This window comes from Mustela erminea, chromosome 5, assembly GCF_009829155.1.
Source record: "Mustela erminea isolate mMusErm1 chromosome 5, mMusErm1.Pri, whole genome shotgun sequence".
NCBI lineage: Eukaryota > Metazoa > Chordata > Mammalia > Carnivora > Mustelidae > Mustela > Mustela erminea.
In genome coordinates this window covers 91,846,720-91,857,986 of record NC_045618.1, presented here as the reverse complement: position 1 = coordinate 91,857,986, position 11,267 = coordinate 91,846,720, and positions in this window count along the sequence as shown.

Here is an 11,267-nt window from a genome sequence, read left to right as displayed (position 1 = left end):
TTCAGTTTAGGTCATAATCTCAGGGTTATAAGACGGAGCCCAGGTCAGGCTCTGTGCTTGCTCAGTACAGTCTGCTTGAGTGCTTGAGATTCTTTCCCTTTCTCTCCTTCCACTCTGCCTCTCTCCATGCACACACACACACACACACACACACACACACACACACACACTAATAAATAAATAAAATCTTTTAAAGGTACACACATATATAAATTTTTTAAAAAGTCAGGAAACAAATTGGGTTTGGCAAGAGAAACTTACTCTTGCCTCACTATCAAAAAAAGAAAAACACTGCCCTAACTGACTTTCAAAAGCTTTCAAAATCTTCATCAGTCTAAGATGGTACAAATCTTTTAATAGTTATAAGCATTCAAGATAATCCCCTCACAACCAAAGTGTTCATGATAGGATGAATACTTTGAATTCAAACCACCTTTGAGACATGTGACCTCCTATTAATGTGATCGACCAGCATTAATGATGCAGTGGGTAGTTTCTGATAGGAATGCCTTCTATGCCTTATATTATTTTCTAAAATTTATAGGAAGTATATATGGAAAAGTTTTAGTGTATATTTTAATGTATTCTTATAAACCTAAAGTGTTACTAGCATGCAGATAAAAAAACAAGAATATTAATATTAATAGCAGACCTGGAGCACCCCTTTATATCCCTATTCAGTCACTACATGCTCAAGGGCAACAAATTTGATAACTTCTACTACCATAAATGGGTTTTGTCTATTTTTGAAATTTACATAAATGAGATCATGCTGTGTATAATTTTTGTGTCTGCTGTATTTCTCTCAACATTACATGTGTGAGGTTCCAAAGTAATTACTACATAAAAATAGAGTTCATATATCCTCAGTGCTGTAAAAAATCTTATTCTGTGAGTACACAACATTACCCCCTTGAAACTTTGATAGCTACTTGTGTAGTTTCCAGTGTGGGTCTAACAGAAATAGCAATGCATGTAGTTTGGTGAATTTAGGGTTAAAATGTTGTTGGGTGTGATGCCTGGGTGGCTCAGTTGGTTAAGCCACTGCCTTCGGCTCAGGTCATGATCCCAGGGTTCTGGGATCGAGTCCCACATTGGGCTCCTTGCTGGGCAGGGAGCCTGCCTCTCTCTCCACCTCTGCCCGCCACTCTGTCTACTTGTGCTCTCTCTCTCTCTCTCTCTGACAAATAAATAAATAAAATCTTTAAAAAAAATGTTGCTGGGTATCCTCCTAGGAATAGAATTATTGTACAAAAGGACATGCATATTGTATTCATTTCCTATTGCTGCTGTATAAAATCATCACAAACTTAGTGGCTTACTGAAACACAAATGTGTTCTCCTAATTCTAGGTGTCAGAAGTCTAATATTGATTCCTCAAGTCTACATTCCTTCTGAATCTTCTAGGACAGAATCCATTTCCTTCCCTTTTCTGTTTCTACTCTAGAATATTCTTTGGCTCAAGCCTATATTCTTAGGCTCAAGGCCTCTCCTGTTTACCTTCAAAGCCAAAATGCTCTCTGGCCTCTGCTGCCACTCTTCCATTGTGTCTGTCCAATTCTGATCCTCTTAGTATCCCGTAATAGGAACTTCGTGGTACATTTGGCTTACTTAGATAATCAGCATTATCTCCTATCTCAAGATTATTAATTACCTCAGCACAGTCCTTCCGCCATGGAAGGTTAACCTGTTCATAGGTTTCAGGGATTAGGGTATTGACATCCCTGTAGGAGACATTATATAGCTTGATACACATATGGCCATCTCTAATGGATAACACTGAACAGCTTCCCAATGGGGTTTTATCAATTTATGAGTCTACCAGCAGTGTAGCAAAAATCTGGAGGCTTTAGACTTATCACAGCCTTCTAAACAAATGCAATTGTCTATTTTCATTTTAGCCATTCTGCTGGGTATACAGAGTTATCTCATTGTGCTTAATTTGCATTTTCTTTGTGACTAATAAGTGTCTATTCATATTTTTGCTTGTATTTCTATTGGCTTATATAGCCAAAATTTTCTTTTTTTAAAGATTTTATTTATTTATTTGACAGAGAGACACACAACAAGAGAGGGAATATGAGCAGGGGGAGTGGGAGGAGAAGCAGGCTTCCTGCTGAGCAGAGAGCCCAAGGTGGGGCTTGATTCCAAGACCCTGGGATCATAACGTGAGCCAAGGCAGAGGCTTAGTGACTGAGCCACCCAGGCCCCCTTAGTTAAATTTTTCTTCAGAACTAATTACAATATTCAAATAGGTAAAATAAATTTTAAATATCTTTTCCTAGTCCATGGGGTATTGTTTCATTCTCATAAGGGAGTCTTAAGAAGAACAGTTTTTAATCTTTGTAGAGTTCAATTTATTAAAATTTTATTCTCTGGTTAGTCCTTCTTATATTAAGTACATATTTGCCAACTTTAAGATTTACCTACACCTTTGCCATAAATCAGATGCCTCTATATGTGCATATCTGTTTCTGGACTCTCATCTCAATCTGTTCCACTGAGATATGTCTAATCATTTACTGAATGAGCACTTTCACAACTTCTATGGTTTTATAATCAGTCATTCACTTACTTTTAAATTTGACATATGTTTTCTTTGTTCAGTTGTGTGTCGGTATGTGTGGTGTCTGTGTGTCAGCATTCATACATTTAATAATACTGTCCTAGTTGATGTGTACTTAATATCAAACAAAATATTTGTCTGTAAGTAACTTATAGTCTCAAGAGGTTTAGAATGTGAGATATTTTTAGAAATTACAGAAAGTTCTAGTTGACCTTTATCTATCTAGTTATAGAGAATCACTGAAAAGTTTTCGAAGAGAGAGGAAATATATTCAGATTAGTATTATGATATATTACACTTGCAGCTGAATAAAGAATGCATTGAAATAACGCCAACTAGGAAACAGGATTGAAATATTTGGCAGGATGTGAAGAGAATATGTGGGTTCCTTAAAATTAGGTTATTTCTTCAAATTTATTCTCTAATGTCTTACTGTGGTAAACTTTTCAAAACAATATAACTGTTTAAATACACCTTAGCTTTCCTACATGTCTATAAGGTAAAGTCTCATCTAGTGCCCTTTGTTGAAAGCATCTTTTACACTCATGACACTTGGTAGGTGCCTGGCTAGCTCAGTCGGTAGAGCACGAGACTCCTACACTCAAGCCACTTGGAGCCACTGTTCCATATTCTGTCTTAAGTTGCTAACTGCCTTTTCCTTATTCTGTAGTTGGGCAGAAGTTCTTGTGAAGTTCTTATTTGTCTATATTTGAGCAGCATAATTTAACAATTGTGGAACAAGGCAGTAATTCAGAAGCTCTGATGACATGTCCCTTGTTCACGGGGTAGAAATTGATTATTTTATGCATAATTTAACATATACCACACAAACCAATATGTACCATTTACACACATTTTTTTCAAAAGTAAAAAAAAAAATGAAAAACGACTGGCCCAGATTTTACTATTCTACAGTAATTATTTTTTTCTAAACAAAAAATCCTTTAGGAAAAGGATAGTATTTCAAAAACATCCTACCATTACAATAGGCTACATCATATTAGAGAGGACAGTAAATGTTCTTTAGGTTTCATAGGAAATCCTCTTGTCAGTTTTTCTTAAAATATCTTTAAAATTTCTGCATGATAAAGACATTGGAGTTTCATCTGAAAGTTATATAATTTCATAAAACATTTTCTACATAGCACATGGTAAAGGCTAAATATCACTGATGCAAAAGTCAAATTAACATATTTTGTTTCTGTAAAATTGGCTACATTATTCTGGTAATTTAAGCCAAAAACCACCTTTATCTTGAACAGCTTTATAATAAAAACCAGAGTTTATGGATCAACTTTTGATGTCTGGAGGTGAAGAGTTTCTTGAAAAAGAATTTGGAGGTTTTAAATGAGAATCATTAGTTACATTATGAAAGGTAGAGCAATGAAGGTAGGCTGTCTTAAATTTTTTTTTAAATGATGCAAAAACATGGATCACATGTTTTTGACTGTGTCTTGGAATAAATATTTCAAGAGACATGATACACATATTCTCCATTCAGGATAAAGAAGCATTTCTAAGCATTGACATTCAGGGTTAATCGAGAAAGCTCAGAGACCCTCATCAAAATGGGGAGAGATACCTGTTGGAATCCCAACCTCATTAACTTGTCATTCCAGAAAAATTACTTATAGTTCTCAAAATCCCTTATACTCTACTATATTGCTTGACACAAAACATGCTTTTCTGTGCTCTTATCCATTTTTATTTGGAGACAATATTGACAATTAAGTGGAACATCAGTTAACTGGTTTCTGTTTAGTAGTTCAATGCTAAAATATTTCCTTCATAATTTAAAAAAAATATGACTTATTTTAAAGTTATATGCAAAAGAGCCATATCAAAAAAAGAGGTCACAGATTTTATTTTCTATGTTTGTGATTTCTCTATGTGTATGTATATATATATCTCCATGGTTTAACATCTCCAGACATAACAAACAAATATAGATATATAGATATAGACATATAGATATATATCCATGAATCCTCACTACAATCCTTTGAACTGATAAAGTACTATTTTCCATAACCTATATGAGGGAATATCAGGCTGACAATCCAATCACAGGTTGCTCTGACTCAACACTTCCACAATGTTCCCAAATATAGAAATATTTAGCTTTTGTGAGGCATTTGTACATGTTCACTCACATATGTATACACAAGGTTTTCCACTGTCCAGTGTATATATACAATTTGAGATACCCATTTCCTCAAATAACCTAATAAGCAACTTTTGGTTGAACCATATGTATTAATTCTTTCTGCTAGTTACAGCAGGAAAGATTTATGAACCAGTTTTAACCTCCTGTGGATTCTAGTTTGTCTTGCTATGTTAAAGTACTGTTTTTACAATCAAGAGATTACATTCCGCCAATAATTAATCATGTAAGGAACGATTAATCTGTCAATCTATCAGATCTAAACCTGTCAATTAGTTTCCTCATCTTAGTAAATAAATTTGCTTTCACTTGTTACAAGCTATAATTTTATGAGTTAATATTATGGGCTTCGCAGCACACTTCATTTTAATGGAAAATGTTTAATTTTCCATTGATACTCTGTTGATACTCATGATACTCTGTTGAACTTGGTGGTACTATATACTTGATAATCTATCTTGTAAAAATTGGATATCCTCTATACTAAACTGGAGTTCTCAGAGGTGATAATATTTCCCTGACCAGTAAAATCTCTCTAGTTAATATTAGCTAACATTTCTAACAAGTAAAGCTATAATTTTATGAGTTAATATTTATGAGTTAGTTTCTTTTGTTATACAATAAATCTTCATTACTTCTGTAGAAAGATTACCATCTAGTATAAGAAGCTATGCCATATGTAGCCAAACAGGACCTTCCAATCTCTTTTCACAATAAAACCTCAGGGACACTTACATTAATTTTGCTTCATGCATAATTCCTAGGTGTATAAACACACACATATATACACATGTAGAGAATAATAAATTCTGCATTGAATTAACTTTTTAAAAATTCAAATGACTGTTTAAAAGGCTGATATGAAAATATTGAAAATTTATTTTAAAGAAAATGAACTTAAATGAAATAATGCACATTTTCATAGAGTTCACTTACTTTACATTATTGTGCAACTTTTTTGACACTGAAATGATAACTCTAATTAAGTTTAATTGTAAAATCCATTTGAGCTATTTTAAAGTTTTTAGGATATCATTTTAAATGTTTAAGCAAATTAAAGTTTTGTAATTTAATTTGGCTATGAAAATAAGCTTACTAAATTAATCCATATTTAGCATAATTCAACTAAATAAGAAACAACTTATAAGTTTTAATATAATCAACTTAATTAAAGTTCATAAACTAAAAAGCCCCATCAGCATACCATTGAATTTATTACCAAAAATATTCAAGTATCTCTCAATTTTCTCTTAATCACTGATGTAGTTAAGCCATTTTGCATTGTAACAAGCATTTAAACCAAAATCTTGGGGTTGAATCTAGAAACGTGTCAGAATCACTCTGGTTTATTTTTAGTTGCTATATTTAAAATTATTCTCTGCTCTCAGATATATCACAACCTAGTAGCAGATTCTAGAGACTGGTGCATTTTACTGGAATTCAAAGCAGTGAAATCTGTTTTCTTCAAAACAAACCTTATTATTGGGGCGCCTGGGTGGCTCAGTGGGTTAAGCCTCTGCCTTCAGCTCTCGTCATGGTCTCAGAGTCCTGGGATCGAGCCCCACATCAGGCTCTCTGCTCCAAGGGGAGCCTGCTTTCTCCTCTCTCTCTGCCTGCCTCTCTGTCTGCTTGTGATCTCTGTCTGTTAAATAAATAAATAAAACCTTAAAAAAAAAAAAACCTTATTTTCTAATGAATGATATGAACAATAATTGTATCTAGCTTAAAGAATTATGAAAGAACTATTTATGCCTTTCTCTCTTCATTAGGAATATACAAGATATTATGAAACGTATAGCCAATAAATTAAGTCTCACTGTAAAGAATTACATACAAATTACTGAGGGAAATTAAAGGAAGCTACTTAAGCATCAAAACCTAACAGAAATCAAGAATTAACAATTTCTATCTCTGTGTTTATCTCTATCATGAATTCTGTAAAATGAATATAAATCCCTGATATGGACAAAGAGACAATCACATAACTGAAAATTGTCCATGATGCTAAAACTTCCTTGAACAACTTCATCCACATATATCTTTCCACACTGTCAAATAATTTTTTCAGCTAGAAACATTTCTCTCAAGAAAAATTCAACCATTACACATGGTTTTGTGACCCACTGAAAGGAAATGTAAAGAAAAAGACAAGATGTGTTATGTAAATTCATGGAATATAATTTGCAAAATTACTTTACAGTTGGATTCAAGCAATCATACATAAAGTAAAATGATTTTTATTTCCCTTAGGATACTACTTAAAAATCTATCCAGCCTTACTTCGATCAAAACAGCAAGAACTCTACACATACAATAATGTCTGAGATCAAAATATCCAATTGCTAATGGGTAACAAAAAAATCAGAATGAGTAAAATAAAACTCTATTCTTGTATAAAACATCTTTCTTTGGTTTGCATATTATGAGTAGTCAGAGGAGCTTTAGAAAGAACCATATTTTGCAATGTACCAGAGCAAAGAGAAGTGATTTATTCTAGAATTGAAGTGCCCTTGCTCATAATCCCTACTTCACTGGTAATGAGAAAACATCATTCCATCCATCCATCCACCCATCCATCCTTCTAAGTACGATTCTTATTTGCAAGAGACTTAAATTATTTATTTCAATTTCAATTAATTATTTAAATTTCAATTAAATTTGTTAATATTTATATAATTTATTATAATAATTAGAAAGATTGAACTTCACCTGTTAAAAAGAGTAAGTGCATAAAGTATAACTATATCAACCCAATCTTTTCTATTTCATGGTAGACAGGCTAAAGATCACTGATGGGGCACTGGAGGAGAAACATATACTAGAAAGCAGGAATAAAAATAAGGTCCAGACTAGCTATGGAATTCCTAACTATGTGTCTACAAATATTAACATGATGGCCTTCCATCACCATTTGTACATTCATAATAAGCATTTGATTCTTAGCTTCTAGTATTTGCTATGCTGCATTCTTTTCCATATAATTCAAATTGCTGTTTACTAGAGGAAACATCAAAGGATGCTGATTTTTTGTAACCATTCCATCAACTCAGTTGAGGATGAAATGATAAACTATTGCTGCCAGAAAGCCCGTCAGATTTACATCATCTTTGTCTCTGTCCAAACAAAGAGCATGCCATGCTATGATTCCATAAATTTCAAGTAGAAATATGAGTTTCACAATTTGATTGTTTGAATGAACACTTCTGCATCATCTATGTGAATCTAGAAGCCCTGTCATTAGGCAATCTTATTTAAGAATCCATTAGTCAGAAATAAATTAGAATTACAAAAATCTGCATTTAAGGATCATCCCATTCTTTTCAGTAAAATTTTACTTCTCACATCTAAGTCATTCAAGTATAATGTCCAGTATAGTATGCTCAATAATGGACATACCAATTACCAGAGTGAACAAATGTCTTTTTTGTTTTTACAGTGTCTAAAACTTTAAAAAGTTAAATATTTCTAATATCTAAACTTTGGTCTGTGGGACTTCTAGGTTTTTAAACTGTTACTTCAAATATCTTTCTCCAGTCACGCAATAAGAAGTATTTCAGAAGTCTAGAATAAAAAGTTGTGTTTAGCATTAAACTGGAAAACAGTGAAATTGTATCATTAGACTAGTTAATAGTGTCATTAGACTTTAGACACTATGTTTAATTCCTTTTGTCAAACATACCGTCTTGATTTTTCTTGCACTCATTATTAAACATACACTCTTGAATTTATCCAGAAACTAAAGAAATATCTACAACTTAAATGGAGAATAGGGACACTATCTCTATGTGAAATTGTGAAGTCCCAATTCTACAGATACAGCAGAATGGTGTTTTTGTAATACCTCTCTAGGCAATAAATGGATAGGTATCCATTTATCCCTGAAAATAAGCACTATTATTTAATAAGCTGTTTACTTGAAAGCTATTAGGATGATAATATCTTAAAATAATTATTTACCATACAGTACATTTACTTGCTTGATGAAAAGTTATTTAATATTTACTTATTCAAAATATCTGTTTTTATCATTAATATGGTTGTATTTCAACAAAATACGAAGTTACAGGGAGAGAGAAAATTTAGTTGTAGCCTGAAATATAAAACTTTTGAATAACAAAGAATAACAGAGAACTCTGAATAAAGAAAAGATATTTTTTGGGGGGAAAAAAAAACAGCAAATCATCTGAGACTAATTATATAGACAAGCAGAAATCCAAAACAGGATCATGTTATAAATGTTATCAGAGTCATACGAATTAGACAAAAAGAATTAAGCTGATACCATGATTAGATATATTTTATCAGATACATCAGCAGTTCTATAGCAGAAAGGTTTAACATTATTTGCAGTTTAAGATACCAACTCTATAGTGACAGATGCTTACACAATAAACAAACATCATAAGGCCTAAAACAATTGCAAAACTCAGAGATGAAGTTTTGCATATATGGGAATGAATATGGAACCTCCTGGTAAGAGCCTATACCATTCTTGAACATAAGGCTATTTTTTTAATATGGCAATGTCATCAATAATGTTTAGAGCAGCTTAAGCATCTATTATGATAAGAATTACTATATAGATAAATATATGCAATAGTTTAATTTAAATTTAAAAGCATGGAAATAGAATATTACTAGTTTTCATACTTCTGCCATTTCTGTTTTAAAACCTCAGATAAGAGAGCTTGAACATATATTTTCATCTATAAAATAAAATTAATATTACATATCATATGTATGAGCAGGCTTAATTCAATTAATATACCTGAGGCTCTTAACATGATGCCTGTTGCATAAAATAACAGCTGTTATTATAAAGTAGAACAGGTGATTTAGTGTAAAATATTCAAATAATAAAGACATGGGCCGAGGTCTTGTCTTCTCTCTTAATAACTCCCTTAATTATCTATCTTTATTATGTAGACCTAACCTTTATATGTAAAAGGCAAATATGCAAACGTTGAACTTGATGTAAGGAGTCTTTGATTAATACTGCTAAGTATTAATTTAGAAGAAAATGTCATGCTCCAAAGAGCTAACAAGTGATGAAAGTAATGAGAAACTCCCATTACTCAAAATCTTAAAGAAATCACCTTCTCCAAGAAATACTGCAGACAAATTTAAGTTTCCATAATAAAGACACATGACCACACAATTATATTTCATTTTGAATTACTATCATCCTAAGCCATTGAAATCTTATACAATTATGTTTTTAAAATCTACAAAATATATTCAATGTCCCTACTGTAGTTTATGGAATATGATGTAAAGGATGATGTCTTTTTAAAAAATTAGTTCTTTAAATATGAAAAATTTATATCAATATTTCATGTATTTTGCAAGTAAAATCTTAGAAATGCTCATTTGTAAGATTTCTTTAAAGAAATCTATGGAAATTCAGATTTATCAAAATGAAATAGAAAGATACTAGCAATTTTTAACAATGAATCACAGAATACTACATCAAAAACTAATGATGGACTGTATGCTTACTAATATAACATAATAAAAAAATAAAGTTCTGAAAACTGTAAAAAATAAAATAAAAAATAAAAAGGTTTAAATTCACAACTGCATTAAATATCAAGTTCTTTGTATTTAGATATTCAATACATAAATATGTGTATTTTCATGACACATCTACAATGCAAAAAAACACTACTACTGCAAAAAATATCTAGTCACTAGTTTGATAAATATTAGAGTTCACTATTTTGTGGCATATTATAATATCATAAGAAAATCTTTGAGTGATTAGGCAGAAAACAGGTAAGAATAAGAATTTTTACTTATATTTTTATCATATATATGCCAAAATCCTTTGAACATCCCTTATGCTTTCTGTCACTTCCATTTTGCTGGCAAATCTATTATTTTGTCTTTCAAAATATTTCCAATATTCACTTTTTCTTTATTATTCTTTTTTGCATCTTCGCCATCATTACCCTCATCCACTACCTTATAATTTCATATCTTGCTTATTCTGATAGAATCTGAGATACTTTTCCAGTCTCTAACTTTTCAAGTTCAAACATACTTCAAATATATATATTTTAAAAGTATTTCAATTTTATATCTTTCATTATAAAATTCCCTCATTTGAAGTTACTCACTTATAACCAAATCAGTTCTTGATTTTTGAGTCTAACTATCAAGGCTTTCCATACTTTTGTCTCCATTCACCTTTACACGGATACGTTATCTATCTCTTTAGCTATGTAAATATAGATGTTTGGGCATGCACAGGTGTTTGTATCTACCATGTATAAGTGTTCTTTAAGTATTATAAAAATATGTATGTGCAACATGTGCATATATGTGCACAAATGTGCATTTATGTGTATGATAACTACAACTAAATGCTTTCATGTTCATGGACCTTGCTTTTCCCACATCTGCTAAGATTAGTCTCTTTTTTCACTGATTTTTTGCTCATGTATATGATGAAAGTTTACTTTGTAAATTCTCTAATGGACATTTGTAAACTTTTGACTTCTTAGAATTAAATTAAATCAAATGTTTTTCCTTTAA